Source organism: Lagenorhynchus albirostris, chromosome 15, assembly GCF_949774975.1.
Source record: "Lagenorhynchus albirostris chromosome 15, mLagAlb1.1, whole genome shotgun sequence".
Lineage (NCBI taxonomy): Eukaryota > Metazoa > Chordata > Mammalia > Artiodactyla > Delphinidae > Lagenorhynchus > Lagenorhynchus albirostris.
Window position 1 is genome coordinate 23,024,693 of NC_083109.1, and position 16,708 is coordinate 23,041,400.

A 16,708-nucleotide genomic window follows, 5' to 3' on the forward strand; every position below is an offset into this window, starting at 1 on the left:
TTCAAGAACTAGCTGTCAAACTCCTGCTTTGGGCCAGGAACCGAGCCAGATGTGGAAGAATCATGTACCTGTCCCCGTCCTCAAGGATCTCAGTCTGGCGGGGGACACGTCCTACCTTAGGGTCTGTGACGGAGGGGATAGGTGCAAGAGTGAGGTTTATACACAGTCTGGGGAGAACAGGGTGACCCACTCAGCTGGGGGAGTCTCTGGGAAGGCTGTATCAAGGACAGACACTGACAGGGTGTGACAGCACTTTACAGTTTGCAAGGCACATTCACATCCGTTGTCTCATCTGCTCCTCACTCTAGTCCCATGAGGGAGTTCAGGCCTGTCTGGTTTCTGGTTTTCTGTGTACTGGACTCACATCAGCACCCGCTTCTGGAAGGAGCACTGAATGGGGCCACAGCCCTGAGCCCTGGCATGTGGAAGCCAAGACCTCCACAGTGGGTGAGGGCAGTGCTCCCCTGAATCCTCCACAGAAGCTTCTTGGGAAGGTTCACCCAGCACCCAGCCAGCTGGTGGCCAAATGCGTTTTCAGTCACGGATTTAGAAATCAGATGTTCCCTAAATCCTCCAAAGGGCCAGTCTTGTAAATCCCTAAACTTTCCGGCAGCTCTGACGGGACCCGGTGGCCCCCTCACTGGCCATTTGGCCTCCTCTTGGCGCCCCGAGAGGCCAGGGAAGATCTTTATTTTAATGACATTTCCTCGTAATCCCTTCATTTCTCTTCCGCACTCTCAAGGGGCCGCCGCAGTGACCCGCTCTCTCCTGCCCTACTTTTCCTTTCTCTGAATCCTGGGAGGCATTTCTCTGCACCTACTGGAGGCGCTCTTGCCTGGGAGGCCCAGGCAGTTCCAATCCTTCCATCACCTCTGTTAACACTGAGCCCAGATGGTCCCTCCTTCAAAGCCTCGTCCAGCCAGGAGACCCCTGATTCCTCACGGTGGCTTTGGAGCAGAGGGCAGGGAACATTGTGCCCCACGAACATTTCTTGAGCCCTTAGTCTGTGTATGGCCCCGAGCTGGACCAAGCTAAGCGAGAAGATGAATTAGTCAGCGGGGGTAGCGAATGTGTGAACAGACATGAGAGGCGGATATGACTGGGCTGCCGTGGAAGGAAGCCCGGACGTGGCCCACAGGAGCCCCGATCAGCCTGGGGGAATCAGAGGAATATCAAAAAACAGGTGAGGCTCTGGCTAGGCCTTGGAGGACGCACAGGAGTCCAGAGGTGGACAAAGTGGGGAAGAGTGTAAGGAAGAGGGACACAGCGTGCCATGTGGGGGGAACTGGGAGGAATTACGCACAGGTGGGAGCTGATCTGTGTGCTCTGGGAAGAGAGGGTAGAGCAGGAGGGGAGATAGGGCTGGAACTGCAGGTGGGGACTTGATCATGAGGGTCCTGCAGTGTCAATCAGGGAGTGTGGCCTTCACCCTGGGAGCAGTGGGGAGCCCAAGGGCTCAGCAAGTTTGGGTGGGAGAAGGATCACCCAGCAGTTCTGTGGGGCAGCCTAGAGGTGGGCGCTGTGACCCACGTGATTGCCGACAGTGGTCTACCTAGGGCAGGGGTACTGGGGCTGGGGGACAGCAGACAGATTCAGGAGATATTCAGACTATAAAATCAATCAGACTTGGGGCTGATTAGATGTAGAGGATGAAGCAGAGAGAGGAGTCAGGGATGACTCCTAGGTTTCTATCCTGAGTAACTGGGGTACATATTGAATACTAAGCTTTGGGTTATAACAGAGGTTGACAAACTTTTTCTCCAAAGGTCAATGGTAAATATTTGAGCCTCGTGGACCATTCAGTGTTCCAAAGCTGCCATAGACAATATAGAAATGAATGGGCATGGCTGTGTTCCAGCAAAATTTTTTTTACAAGAACAGGCTGGCCGTGGCCATGCTTTGCCAGCCCGAGCTATAAACAACAACAGCAACAAAACCCATTTTAAGCTGGCTTTAACATAAAGTGGATTAACCCATATAACTGAAAAAGTCCAGAATTGGTGGACTTCAGGCACAGTTCAGTCAGAGTTCCAGTTCCGTCTCATTGATATCTTCTCAACCCAGTACTTCTCCATGCGTCAGCTCCATCCTAAGGCTGGCTTCCCACGTGAGTGCAAACAGCCGCAGCGCTTCCAGACAAATCACATGGTCAGGAGCATGAGGACGGAGTAATCTTCCAGCCAATCCTAAGTGTCATCTTTATTGGAGTATAATTGCTTTACAATGGTGTATTAGTCTCTGCTTTATAACGAAGTGAACCAGCTATACATATACATATGTTCCCATATCTCCTCCCTCTCGCATCTCCCTCCCACCTGCCCTATCCCAGCTCTCTAGGTGGTCACACAGCACCGATCTGATCTCCCTGTGCTATGCAGCTGCTTCCCACTAGCTATCTATTTACATTTGGTAGTGTATATATGTCCATGCCACTCTCTCACTTCGTCCCGGCTTACCCTTCCCCCTCCCTGTGTCCTCAAGTCCATTCTCTACCTCTGCGTCTTTATTCCTGTCCTGCCCCTAGGTTCTTCAGAACCATTTTTAAAAATTTTTTTTAGATTCCATATATATGTGTTAGCATACGGTATTTGCTTTTCTCTTTCTGACTTACTTCACTCTATATGACAGACTAGGTCCATCCACCTCACTACAAATAACTCAGTTTCGTTTCTTTTTATGCTGAGTAATTTGTATTTAATTTTTGATAGTTTGATTAATATGTCTTGGTGTGTTTCTCCTTGGATTTATCCTGTATGGGACTCTCTGTGCTTCCTGGACTTGACTATTTCCTTTCCCATATTAGGGAAGTTTTCAACTATAATCTCTTCAAATATTTTCTCAGTCCCTTTCTTTTTCTCTTCTTCTGGGACCCCTATAATTCGAATGTTGGTGTGTTTAATGTTGTCCCAGAGGTCTCTGAGACTGTCCTCAGTTCTTTTCATTCTTTTTTCTTTATTCTGCTCTGCAGTAGTTATTTCCACTATTTTATCTTCCAGGTCACTTATCCGTTCTTCTGCCTCAGTTATTCTGCTATTGATCCCTTCTAGAGAATTTTTAATTTCATTTATTGTGTTGTTCATCATTGTCTGTTTGCTCTGTAGTTCTTCTAGGTCCTTGTTAAACGTTTCTTGTATTTTCTCCATTGTATTTCCAAGATTTTGGATCATCTTTACCATCATTATTCTGAATTCCTTTTCAGGTAGACTGCCTATTTCCTCTTCATCTGTTTGGTCTGGTGAGTTTTTACCTTGCTCCTTCATCTGCTGTGTTTTTCTGTCTTCTCATTTTGTGTTTGGGGTGTCTTCTCTTACTGTGTTTGGGGTCTCCTTTTCATCAGCTGCAGGTTCGTAGTTCCTGTTGTTTTTGGTGTCTGTCCCCAGTGGCTAAGGTTGGTTCAGTGGGTTGTGTAGGCTTCCTGGTGGAGGGGACTGATGCCTGTGTTCTGCTGGATGAGGCTGGATCTTGTCTTTCTGGTGGGCAGGACCGCGTCTGGTGGTGTGTTTTGGGGTGTCTGTGACCTTATGATTTTAGGCAGCCTCTCTGCTAATAGGTGAGGTTGTGTTCCTGTCTTGCTAGTTGTTTTGCATAGAGCGTCCAGCACTGTAGCTTGCTGGTCATTGAGTGGAGCTGGGTCTTAGCGCTGAGACGGAGCTCTCTGGGAGAGCTCTCGCCGATTGATATTATGTGGAGCCGGGAGGTCTCTGGTGGACCAATGTCCTGAACTAGGCTCTCCCACCTCAGAGGCACAGGCCTGACACCGGCCCGAGCACCAAGACCCTGTCAGCCACATGGCTTTTCACTCCCTTTAACACAATGCTGACTTGACTCAGACTCAGATCCCCTCCTGGGGCTACACACGCCTCTGGGTGACGCCAGATGGCAAAGCTCCTGGTCTCCACGCCTCCTTCATGGTGGTCTTTCCGGATGCAGCCTGGCGAGGGTTGCCGTCAGCTCCTTTGTCCGAGGGAAATCGTTCACGCCAGGAGCTTACCGACTCTCGGGCCCCATGTTTAGTGTGGGCAGCTGTGCCCGGAGGCCCATCTTGGGCTCAGAGGCACCGGCGTCCTAAGTGTCACTCTGATTGGACTTACTTATGTCATATGCCCATCCAGGAACCAGTCACTGTGCCTGGGGGATGGAAAACACTGATTGGCTTAGCCTGGGTCATGTGCTCTATCCCTGAGTGGGGGAGGTAGAGTCAGTTTCCAGGAAACCATGTGGTCTCCCAGTGAAAATCAGGGTCTGGCAGGATGGTGGAAAAAAGGGAGGAATGCAAGAAAAGCAAAAGCACATGCCCCTCCAAAGACTTGTACGTGAATATACATAGCAGTGTTATTCATAATAGCCCCAAATCCAAATTCCCATCAATCAGTGAACAGATAAACAAAATGGCATATATCCATAAGATGAATACCACTCAGCACTAAAAGGGAAAGAAGTACTGATATATGCAACAACGTAGATGAACATAAAAAACAATACGCTGAGTGGAGGAAGTTAGACACAGAGACTACATATCATGTTTCCACTTATAGGAACCTTCTAGAAAAGGTAAAACTAGAAAACAGATCAGTGGTTGCCTGGGGCCCGGGATGGGAGTGGGGATTGACTGCAAATGTGCACAGGGGATTTGGGATTGTGGTAACTATAAGTTTATTAAATCTCATCCAAATGAATAACATAAGTAAACTTTAGGGTATGCAAATTATACCTCAATAAAGCTGTTTTTAAAAAAGGCTGATGGGGGCAAAGAAGATGCTATGGCTATTAGGGTCCACGCAGAGAACGATGGTGCCACTCACGAATCAGGGGACAGAGAGGCAAGGGCAGGCTTGAGGGCAAATGCTGAGGTCCCTCTGGACAGGCTGAGCAGGAGGTGCTTCTGGGACATCGGGAGTGCCATCCAGCAGAGCTCCGGGTAAAGGGAGGGGATGGGGCTGGGGGTCTGGGGGATGGTGGGTGTTCAGAAGGACACTGAAGCGGTGGCAGTGGATGAGTCCCCCCGAAAGGGTGTGGTCTGAGAAGAGAAGGCTGCCACGATAGAGCCCTGAGAAGCAGAAACATCTCGTGGACCAACAGAGGAAGGGAAACCGGCAAAAGCATGAGATACTTTGATAGCCAGAGAAGCTAGCAGAGGTCCCAGTCAGGGCACGTGCCAATGCCCAGAGCACAACGACCACGGAAGGGTGAGATGTGATCCAGGCTGCAGTGGGTGAGGAATACAAGGGGTCGGTGAGTACAGTCAACAGCGCTGAGAAGCTCAGCTGGCGAGGGAAGGAGGAAGCGGGGTAGCTGCGGGCAGGGCGGAAACCAAAGGCAGAGCAGTGGGCACAGTCCACACTCTTGATAGGTGTGGCTGGGAAGAGGAGGAGACAGGCGGTGTGGGGCGGCTGCAGCCACTCCAAGGTCCATGACACTCCTGGAACCGGGCCACCTGCCCGTCACCCACGCCGCCACGCCCCATCAAGCCACCCCAGCTACTCACACTGGGGAGACACAGCTCTTGCTGGGGCTGGCTCCCAACCTGCCCTGGCCACTGTCCGCTGACCAGCAGTGTGGCTGCATCTCAAGGGTGGCCGGGCTGGACATGGAGGTGGCGGCATTTAATGGGGCAGAGGATGGCTCTCGGGCATCGCTCCGACCTTTTCTCCAGACCACACCCACAGGGTCCTGGCCCTCGGAGACAAATTCTGGGAGTGCTTTGTGTGACAGTTTTGTGTGAAATGTCAAGTGGGAGGGAATTCCCTGGTGGTCCAGTGGTTAGGACTCAGCGCTTCCACTGCCATGGCCCGGGTTCAATCCCTGGTCAGGGAACTAAGATCCCACAAGCCGTGCTACAGCCAAATAAATAAATAAATAAATAAATAAATAAATAAATAAATAGAGGGTTAAAAAAAAAAAAAGAAATGTCAAGTGGGAGAACCTTCTCGACACTACCTTCACTTTAGGTCTGGGCATCACCCCCCCCACCTGATAACCCAGATGCCCATCAGCCCCAGGGGGCATGAGACTGGTACCGGTCAGCCTATTTTTCCAATTCTACACACAGCTATCAGTTGGCTCCTCCCCACAGCCCTGACAGGTTGTCATCATTACATCCATCTGGCTGACAAGGAGAATGAGACTCAGAGAGGTTGAGTGGCTCAGCTAAGGTCACACAGCAAGTGAGTAGCCCAAGTGGGTTTGGCACCCAGGTCAACCTGCCTCAAGAGCCTGCTCCCTTTCCCCCACTGACCCTTGACAAAGGGTGTGGAAAACAAAAGAGGACGGCAGGAGGGGTGGGGGAGGGGAGGCCGGAGTTCTGAATGGCAAAGTGGTGAACCAGGTTGGAACCCCAGTTCTGCCCCAGCTCCTGGGGCCAGGGTGAGTCACTCTCCCACACAAGGCCTCAGTTTCCCTAGCTGTACAATGGGCTCTTAGGTCCCTTGTGGCTGCCGCATGCTGAGTTCTGTGACCAGGTGCTTATCGGAGACACTTCTGCCCTTTATGGTAGAAACAAAAAAACGCCCCTGGGAAGGTTAGCAGCAGGGAAAGGCCATGGTGGGGGGAAAAGGGTCTCCTCTACCAGGCCGGGCCCTGGAGGAGCTACACCCAGGGAATATGGTCAAGCCCAGCCTATATGCTGGCTCAGCACTTCGCTGGGACAAAGGTCCAGCCTGATATCATTGTGCCTCTTGCAGGAGCTGCCCCGTCTCAGTCATCCCAGCAGGACCTGCCACGGCTTTGCATGAGTCTCTCCTCCTTTCAGCTGTGGCCTCCCTGTCTGCAATCCTCCAGTGAAGGAGCTTCTCCAGGTCAGCTTTCTCCCCACCCTCAGCTCCCCTGCCCACCCCTCCTCCCTGCTTCCACAACTGCAGGCCCTCTGGAGCCTCACGGCTGCCCTAGTGTCTCCACGGGCGATGCCTGAAGTCAGAGAGTCAAGACCTTCCAAAAGGAATCAGAGTCCCAGAGAGGGTAGGTGCCTAAGCAAGGCCACACAGCAGACACGGGGGGCCAGCATGGAACCTGGGCCTCCTGACCACTCAGCTCATTTCTGTGGCCCCTTCCAATGGTTTTTATGATAGAAAATATTTTATTCTTCTTTATGTCTTTGTGTTATGTTTATAACTCAGACCCACATCCTGATTCTCAGTTCACCAGACATATTTACAGTCACTCAAATGCTACTCCCTGAAGTGACCATGGCTCAGTCCCCTTTCTGCCCACACAGGTGACCTCACCCAGCCTTGTGGCTTTTAACACTCTCTCTCTCTGCCCCTCCCTCCTCCTCTTCCGTCCTCCTATTCTCTCTCTCCTCACATTCAATCCATCAGGAAATCGTGTTGTCCCTACCTCCAAGACATCTCCAGAATCCAACCACCCCTTGCCACCTCCACCTCTGCCACCTGGCCCCACCCACCATCGTCTCTCTCCTGGATTAGAGCTGTAGTCTCCCCATGGCCTCCCTGCCTCCACCCTTGATCCCTTCAGCCTGGTCTCCACACAGTAGCCAGAGGATCCTGTTAAGATGCAAGTCTCTGCTCAAAGCCCTCAGGGCTCTCACCTCACTAGTAGTGAAAAGACAAAGACCATGCCTTGGCTTACAGGGTCAAACACATCTGGCCTCCATGTGCCCTCTGACCTCACCTCCTACCACTCTCCCCATCAAGTACCCTCTGTTCCCCCTATACTGTTCTTCCGTCACAATCCACTCCCACCCCAGGCCCTTTGCACTTGCTGTTTCCACCACCTGGAGCGCTGCTCCTTGGATATCCACATGACTCCCACCCTCCCTCATTTCTTTGAAGTCTCTGCCAAAAGTCACCTCCTCAGAGAGGCCATCCTGGACCTGGACCCCCCTGTTTAACCGTGCTCTCACTCTCTGTCCCTTTGCCCTGCTTTATAGCATGCAACACCACCCGGATTCTAGTACATCATATGTACTGGTTGGTTCGATGGGTCCTATCCCGAAAATAAGCCCAGCAGGGAAGACACTATCTCTTTTCCTTACTGATGTATCTGGAGCCCCCAGCCCAGCGGCTGGGACACAGAAGATGCTCAATAAATACTTATGACAGGATGAGCCCTAGCACCTGCCCTAATGTCTTTTTTTTTTTTTTTTGCAGCACGAATATCAGTCATTTATTGACATTAACATTATGAACACATAATGGAAAAATGCTCCTCAAAAGAGGAAGGTGAACTTTGACTGTCAATAGGACAAAGCTGTCTTCAAAAGAGAGAGAGGTGGAAACTAGGTTCACAGCTGGGTTTCGAGTCCCTGAGGATGGAGCTCGTCTATGTATGTGCATCCACAGGCGCAAGGTGTCGGAGGAGGAGGCTCAGGAATGTCTCCAGCTGCTTCTTTGACCTGTAAGCGATTAGTCCTCCCTTGTTGGCCCACTGGTCCACTCCAGCAGCGCCTCTGTTTCCCACGTGGTACACCAACTGTGGCAAGTCAAGCCGCGAGTTGGGGTTTCTTTGCAAGCACTCTTTTAAGTCCACCATTCCCCCACCCGTGGCCCTGAGGATGGCGTGAGCAGCACAGGGTCCCACTTGAACGTGGTATCTTCTGAGAAGATGTAAATGTCAACAAGGCCGAGGACAACACAGAGGCGCTTGCAACCAGCCCCAGCTGCCCGGAATGTGCGCTCTCCACACACACGTGACAGTGCGGCCTTGATGGTCTCCTTTTCACTTGTACTAATGACATCTGAGAATGGGTGGGAGCATTCCGCCTCAGAGCTGGGGTTTGGGGTCACTTGGCTCTGCGTTTCACTGCTGTTTCTTGTAGAGACGGGAGGCAGAAATGAGTGGATATTGGTCCCCATGTAAGAAAGGCCCCAGTAGCACTGTCCTTTCCACCTGAGGGTGTTTAGGTCTTGTGATACAAAAGGTTGGTTGATGACTCCCATCAGGGGCACCCCTGTCTGTATGTCATAGACACCAATTAAAATAGTGACACACTGAGGAAGATTCCTTGGTTGGATTTAATGTCAGCAGAACCTTTTATATACGGATAAGTTGAATCTATAGGATCCACCCAAACTCCCAAAGTGTCCTGTGGAATGTTGATCTCTATTGCATCCAGAGCTGGGTCACTAAAGACAACGTCCTGATGTACAACCTTGGCTAATGCTTCAGATGCCAACTTGTTACCATTAAGGACTTTGTTGAGAAGATCTACTGTTTCTTCCACTGTTGGACAAAGTCTCATGATAATCTTTTCCCCCAAATCATTTGTAAACTCATTGGATTCTTCTCCAAAATTTTTTTTCCCCAAGCCTGGAAATTTGTTCTCCGTATCCTGTTTTATAACTTCTTGTACCAGTACATCAGCCAGGGGCTTGAAATCAACTGCAAACTTCTTGTTCTTTTCTCCCTCTTTCTTTTCTTCTCTCAGCAGCTGGAAGAGGGCTTGCACGCCCGGGCAATGTTGGCAGCTTTCTCAGAGACACAGAGCAGCTCCCGGAGGATACCTGACATTTCTGAACCTGGTTTTTCAGTTGCAGCGTCTGGTGGAATCGACACCCACCCTCCGGGCCATGAGCTTAAGCAATATTAAATAACATTTTCCTTTGGTCATTTGAATTTAATCCTGTGCAATTTGTTACAACTCTCATTCGCATCAAGGGAAACCTAACCATCATCACTCTTCCAGAGAGGCGATGGGCGCGTGCTGGTCGCCCAGCCTGGGGACCTGGATCCGAGCAGGAAGGGAGGCTGTGGCGTCGAGGCGAGGGGGGCGTAAAGAGGAAAGCGTATCACCTAAGCCGGGGTGCGGAGCCCACTGCCCTAATGTCTTGTAGGGCATCTGCCATTTACAGCATCATTACAATGACATGCCAGGTCCTGCCAACGGGCAGAGCTGACACGAAGATCAGGGTAATCCCAGCAGCAGCAGGTGCTACTCGCTCCTCTGTGCCATGTAATTGGGTCTCCCTAACTCTGCGAACCCTCTTCCATTATCCCCATTTTACAGAGGGAACTGTAGGCTCTGAGAGGCAAAATGACTTGCCTGAGGTCAGAGAGGCAGCATGCATTAGAGTTGGCATTAAAATCTAGATCTGTTGGGCCCACAGACACCCCACCACAACTCTAGCTTCCCTGGCCTGGCATCTGAGCCCTCAGGTCTTCAGGGTTCCTGAGTTAGGGGCTCATGGTGCTGCCAGGTGACAGGTAGGGTGAAGTCACCCTGATGGGAACAGTGCCCCCTCTCCCCGCCAGACCAGCCTCTGGGGGCAGCAGAGGCCTCACGCCCAAAGTAGGAGGGGCCAGGCATCAGTGACTACATCCCTCTCTGGCCTCTCCAAAGGGGAGACAGAGCCCTCAGCACACGTCACCTCCCGGCCATCTGCTGCTGGGACGCACTGAGTAATCATCTACTGTGTGCAGGGGTCTGTGCTGACACCGTGGGAACAAAAGGATGTCATCACCCACTCCCTCCCCACCTGCTGGTACTGTGGGCAAGCAAGCCCCTTGTCAGCCATCATATCATCTGATCGCCCCATAGAAATAACAGCTGAGTAATATCAGGCCCATTTTACAGGCCAAGAAAGTGAGGCCCACATTTTGTCAAGCACCTGCCAATCCAGGTATCTAAAGAAGCTGAATTCTGAGTCTCAGAAGGGTCAGGACGGGGCAGGTGCTGGCATGAAGAGAGAATGTCCCCAGGGCCAGGATGATGGCTGAGATCGCAGGAGGCCACCCCCACTGCCCTGCCCAGGAGGGACTGTCTTCACCACAACCCAGGCACTTGCTCAAGTCCCACAGCCCCGAGAAACTCATCCACTACCTCGTCTCTGCCTCCCCCACCACCCACAGGGGAACTGCCTCTCCAGCACATAAGAAACTGGTGCCAGTGGTGGGATGGAGCCAGCCAGGCCCAAGATCAAATTGAGCAAGGGGGACAGACCAGGCTGTGCACATGCCAACGTCCTGCCTCCCCGTGCAGATCACTTTCCTGTCCCCAGGCACCTCCTTCAGAGACGCGGCTGGGGAAATCACGCAGCCGCCCAGGACTCCCATGCTGAAAATACGGCAACTGTGAGATGCTGACACTCTTGTTCGCTTGAGGATGGGGGGCTGGCATGAGCACCACTGTGCCCGTTGGGGCTGCTCCTCCAGGGGCAGGAAAGTGGGGCTAGGGCGGGGAGGATGTCGGTATGAGGAAGGCGGCCATCTCCTGGGGATACCGGAGATGCTGCTCTCCCAGAAGCACCTTAGGGAATTAAGCTTCCCAAGAAATAGCAATTATTGATAGATGCAATGACTGTATAATTTATCTTCCAAACCAAGAGCTTATAAGATTGAAAGGGAAGCTGTTAATAATTACTCCAGAACTGACCTGGGAAAATCATGACATGGCACATTAATTACTGAACACCTACTATGTGCTAGCATGAACGCTGGACACTTTGCGGCATCATCAGTCTTTACCCTCATGATGACCCATGAAAAGGCACTGCAGCCACGCTGGCCTCCTCCCTGTTCCTCTGTCATGTCTGAGTTCCCACCACGAGAGCCCTTGTCTTGGGCTAAAGTACTGAAAGGTCCTGTTACAAGACACACCCCCTCACTGCCAGGACCCCATTCCCACCATAATCAACCCATTTTCAGCCACTGTGACTTCCCATCTCATAGGGAACAGACTTCAAGGTCAGGGTATGGATGAGAAAGAGGAGAAAGTGAATGGGGAAGACCTGGGGCTGGGAAGGAGGATAATTGGGGTCAGGGGTTGAATAAATGGGTCCTAAGACCTTGTAGTGATGGAAGGAAGACAGAGAAAGGAAGTGAAAGGACTTGGATAAGGTGTAGCCTTCGAGGTCCTTGGTGAGCCGCATAAACTCCACCCACTTCTCTGAATACATCGTCTACTAGCTCATCCCACACCACACACCAGGCACAACCTGTTTTTCCTGCCTCCACCCCTTTGCGTGTGCTGCTCCCCCATCCATGATTCCATCTGCCAGTCTCAGCTGGGCAACATCCTCCCCACTCTTCAAGGCCTGCTTGAAACACCACTGCCTCCAGGAGGCCTTCCCTGATGGCTCCTCTTTAGGGTTTACCCCTCCCTCCCCTGGGCTCAGCACCTGTTCAGGCTTCCAGTGTCTGTGGAGCGAGGCCCGAGGCCCTGCTAAGGGTGAATAGGGCTGCCTTAGCAGCCCACCAGCCCGTGCTTGCAGGGCAGTTCATCACCGAACCCCTCTAGGCAGCCACAACAGTCTCCCACCAGTGATGACAAGCGTGGGGTGCTCATAATGGTGCAGACCCTGGACTCTGCCCACAGAGGTGCAGATCCCAGGAATCTCGATGGGGCCAGGAATCTGAAGTGTCAAGGCTCTCCAAGGGATTTCAGTATGTGCTAAATGTCAAGGCCCTCTAACAAGGCAGGTGAGGAGTAAATATCTGCTGGAATGAAAAACATCTGCCCCCGACGTCCTGAAGGAAAGCCCTCCTGAAGTGCCTGCAAACGAGCAACAAAGACAACAGCTGACATTGGCTGGCGCTTGCCACCCACAAGGCTCAGTGCTCCTACCAACTGGGCAAACGCGCAAAGCAACCCCATGAGGCCGGTGCCATCGTTCTCCCCATCTCACAGATGAGGAAACTGAGGCTCACAGAGAAGTGACCTGCCTGAGGTCTCAAACCCGGTAAGTGGCAGAGCTACGATCTGAACCCAGGACAACTGGCCCCAGAGTCTACACCATGGTGACCACTGTGGTGTGCACTGGCCCTGGGATATGGCCACGAACAAATGACCCTGGCCCCAGTTTGCCTGCCAGCAGGGAAGAAACACCAAACACGCAAAAACACATACTTTAAAATTATGGCACATATGAGGAAGGAAAAGAATCAATGCTTCCAGAAGACAACTGCAGGAGGACTTATTGCAGATCTCCCTGATGATTGCCCTTTGCCTCAATTTTCTCATCTATATAATGGAGGAGTGGGGCCAGCTGATCCCTGGAAACTTTCCAGCTAGCACATCCCAGGAATCCAGCTTTCCTTCCTCTGGGCCTTGTTTTCCCCATCTATACAGTGGGCTGGAGGGAGATCTGAGTCAGTGGCGACCCCTTCAAACTCAGCTCCTGGGTTTCCCAAGGCCAAGTCACCCTGAGTTTCCTAGAGCCAGGTCTTCAGGTGTGCAACCGCCACCTGTTGCCATGGCAACGCTAGAGCCTAGGATGGGCATGCGGTGATGCTGGGACCTGGAAGTGGCGCCCTGGCTCCTTCCCTTCTAGGAAGGCGAGCCTCGGTATCCAGTGGACTCACTGAGCCAGGGGAAGGGGTGGACCCTTGGCTTTGCTGGCTCATCCAGAGCCCTGCTATCTCCATATGGTGAGGATGAGGGTCCCACCCCGCTGAAGACGACCTGCCATCCAGGGCCCCAGCCACAGCTGAGAGCCATTTCGTTCTTCTCAGGGCCCGGTGGTCACTGGGCTCTATCCATGGTGCTGAAACCCCAGCAGCTCTCCTAAGACAGGGTTCCCTTTGGCAAACACTTCCAGGAGCTGACTCTGCTGGGGTTTGGGAATTCAAGAAGGAAGATTAGTACCTGGGGACAGGCAGGGAGCCATGGCCAGTCAGGCTCCACACTTCCCAGCAGTGTCATCTCAGGATGGCCCTTTGCCTCTCTGTGCCTCAGTTCCGTCAATGTAAACTGGGGACAATAAGCATTCTGACCTCATGGGTCTGCAGTGAAGAGTGAACGCACAGAAGTATGTGGTGCATGGAGGGGCCCGATGAATGCTAGCTACTAATGTTAGATTGTGTGCGTGTTATTATTCGTGAGGCTAACTATGATTGGGTGCCTGTTGTGTGCCCAGTCTTCCAAGAATTTTACCTGCGTCTACTCACAGAAGTCCTGCAAAGTAAGTACTAAAATGAGGATAAGAATACAGACATTCTGGGACTCCCCTGGTGGCCTAGTGGTTAGGATTCCGGGCTTTCACCACCGTCGCCCAGGTTCTATCTCCAGTCAGGGAACTGAGATCCCTGTAAGACACTCAGTGCAGCCAAAAAAACAAAAACAAAAACAAGAAACATTCTGAAGCTCAGAGAGGTGAAGTTAGCTGCTCAAGATCACACAGCTAGTGAAGTGGAGAGCAGAGATTCAGACCAATGGGCCTTTCAAATCACCAGATCTATCCCACTCCACTTCAGCTGTTCAGATGGGAAAACTGTGGACCAGAACCAGAGAGGGACCTGACTTACCACAAGTCCCCAGGAAACCCAGGGTCCCATCTCCCAGTGCAGATCTCTTCTCACTGCTCCAAACCAAGTTCCCCGTGGCAAGGTGAACAGGACTCCCCCATGCCCACAGCAGCCGGCACTGCTGTCAGGCAGCTCCCTCCAAGGTGATCCCTTTGTTCTGCTGGAGGGTCCTCTGCTAAAAGCAGAGACATGAAGTGGCCCAGAGACAACATGTGTCAGCTGCAGCCATGGGCCAGCGGCCACTCACTGCCCGCCAGTGCCCTTGCCAGCAGGCATCTAAGTGCCAGGAAGAGGGCGGGCCAGGGCAGCACTGCTGGGGCCCCTCCAGCTCTGGCCTGGTTTTCCAGCAAAGAGGAGGTCCAGACATGCACCCAAGCTGCTCCCGTCCCCAATTCCCTGCTGAGTGTAGCGTGTGTGCACGCACATGTGCACATGCACGCACACATGCACGTGCAGCTATAGTTCAAATCCACCCAACAGAGGGCTCCCGGTAGCCTCACAACCCCAATTGTTTTCCTTTAAGGAGGCCCGGCCTTGACCTCTGGTGGGGGATAAGGGGCAGGGGAGGCATTAAAGAGTGGGGGGACCCAGAAACCTGGCTTCCTGTCCCAGCTCTGCTCCTTCCAAGCTGGGTGACCTTGAGCAAGTCAAAAAGTTGTCTGATGTGGTACTGCCTGTACAAAAGGGGGGTCCTTGGCCCTAGAGTAGGGCATCAAGGGGATCATGGATTGGAATGGGTTTTGAGACATTAGAATTGGTTGCTGCCCACACAGTGGTGAGAGGCTTAAAGGAGAATCCCAGGGATAAATCCCAGCTCCACGGTTGGGTCCTCCTTGGTCGCCTTTGCCCCAGAGTCGGCAGCAGCCACCATCCCAGGCTCCCCATTTCCTCGTGGGCCCCTCCAATTCACTTTTCACATAGAGGCAGGAGGGGTCTTTGGAAAATGTAAAGCAGAGCTGTTCACATACCTCCAGAGCCTTCCCAGTGCACTTAGGAGGAGGCCCGAATGAATGCCTGGCTGGGACTTGGAAGACCCCTCGGGGGTCTAACCAGCTCCCGCTCTTCTCACCAGCATCACTAACCCTGCCCCTCCCCCTCAGCCCCCGTGGCCACCCTGCCCTACTCGCTCTTCCCTGAACGCACCAGCCCCTGTCTCACCTCCGAGCTCATGCCTGTGCTGGTCCCCTCACTCGGCGCACTCTCTTCCTACCTTCACACAACTGGCTCCCTCTCATCCCACAGGGCTTGGCCAAAAGGTCACCTCCTCTGAGCGGCCTTCCCTGACGTCTAAAGTACCTCCCAGCACCGCACACCAGCTCTGGCTTTTGGTTTCTGCTGCCAGTTAGAGGGAGAAGCCTCTTTGCTGGCAAACGACAAGGGTACAAAATGGGTGTGCCAGGCAGCTTGGGGCATACAAGTGGCAGAGTAACAAGCCCTGACATTGAGGAATCCCTCTGCTGAGTGGCCCTGGGCATGTCACCTGCCCTCCGTGGGCCTCAGTTTCCCCACCAGGACCATGGGTCAGAGGAGTCAGTCTCTGAGCCCCTTCTAGTTGGCTGTGGTTGCCTCCATCCAGGCCCCACCCTGCTTGACCCATTTTTCTGAGGCTTCTCTGAGCTCAGACAGTTGCTTCCTGAGGGGCCCAAACCCATAAATCACTGATAATTCCACCAAGTGCGGCGGCTGCTGGCGCCCGGGCATCTCGTGGCCATTACTCAACATCGGCGGGACTGAGGCTATTGCCAGGCGGCTTTGGCCTTCAAGGTTAGGGTGCTTGCCAATCTAAGACTTTAGCCCCTAACAGACTCCCCTTGTCCTGACAGGTCCTCCGCCCAGCCGCACCCACGTGCCCACCCTGTTGACCCTTCAGTCAACAAGTGCTCCCATTACTCCCTCTGGAGGCAGCCCCTCAGCTTCCCAGGTCCTCACAGTGTGCGAAGACTGGAGCCATCCTGCACCTGCCATTTATCAAAAAGGAGTCTGAGGCCCAGAGAGGAGGAGTGACTTGCCCAAGGTCACACAGCAAGTGTGTGGAGGCCCCTGGCCATAAAACTTCTGTTTTTGCCCCTTTCACCAGGGAGACCCCAGCCCAGGGAGAAGGCATGCAGGGCCACCGCCCAGCTCCATTCAACCCTGGGAAGACCCCAACTGGCTGTTGTGCCTGTGTTCACAGCCCCCTCTCCGACCTCAGGGGTCTGCTCCAGCTGCCAGGGGCTCCTGGGAAATTAAACCTCTTGTCCCGACATCCGGATCCAACAGGCTGTCTCCGTTCCCACTCTTCAATCTGCTCAAAGTAATGAGGAGAAAGTCTAATGAGGTGTTCCCGGGGAGCTGAGCCTGTACTGCCAGGAGGCAGGAAGCAGGGAAACTGTCGTGGTGCCCACTGGGTGCTGAGGACGATGCCCCAGTAGCATCCGAAAACACTGGGAGGCGGAAGCTGGGGTGACAGGCTGGCTCTTCCCTCAAAGTCTGGGTGGCCCTGGGAGAAGCCTGTCTTCCCGTCCATTCACCC

The 16,708-nt window shown here is 52.9% G+C and overlaps 1 pseudogene; it reads right to left on the reverse strand.

Annotated features, from left to right (window-relative positions):
* Window positions 1-8,109: 8,109 nt before the first annotated feature.
* Window positions 8,110-9,500, reverse strand: LOC132505755 (inositol polyphosphate 1-phosphatase-like; annotated as a pseudogene).
* Between the last annotated feature and the right edge of the window lie 7,208 nt (window positions 9,501-16,708).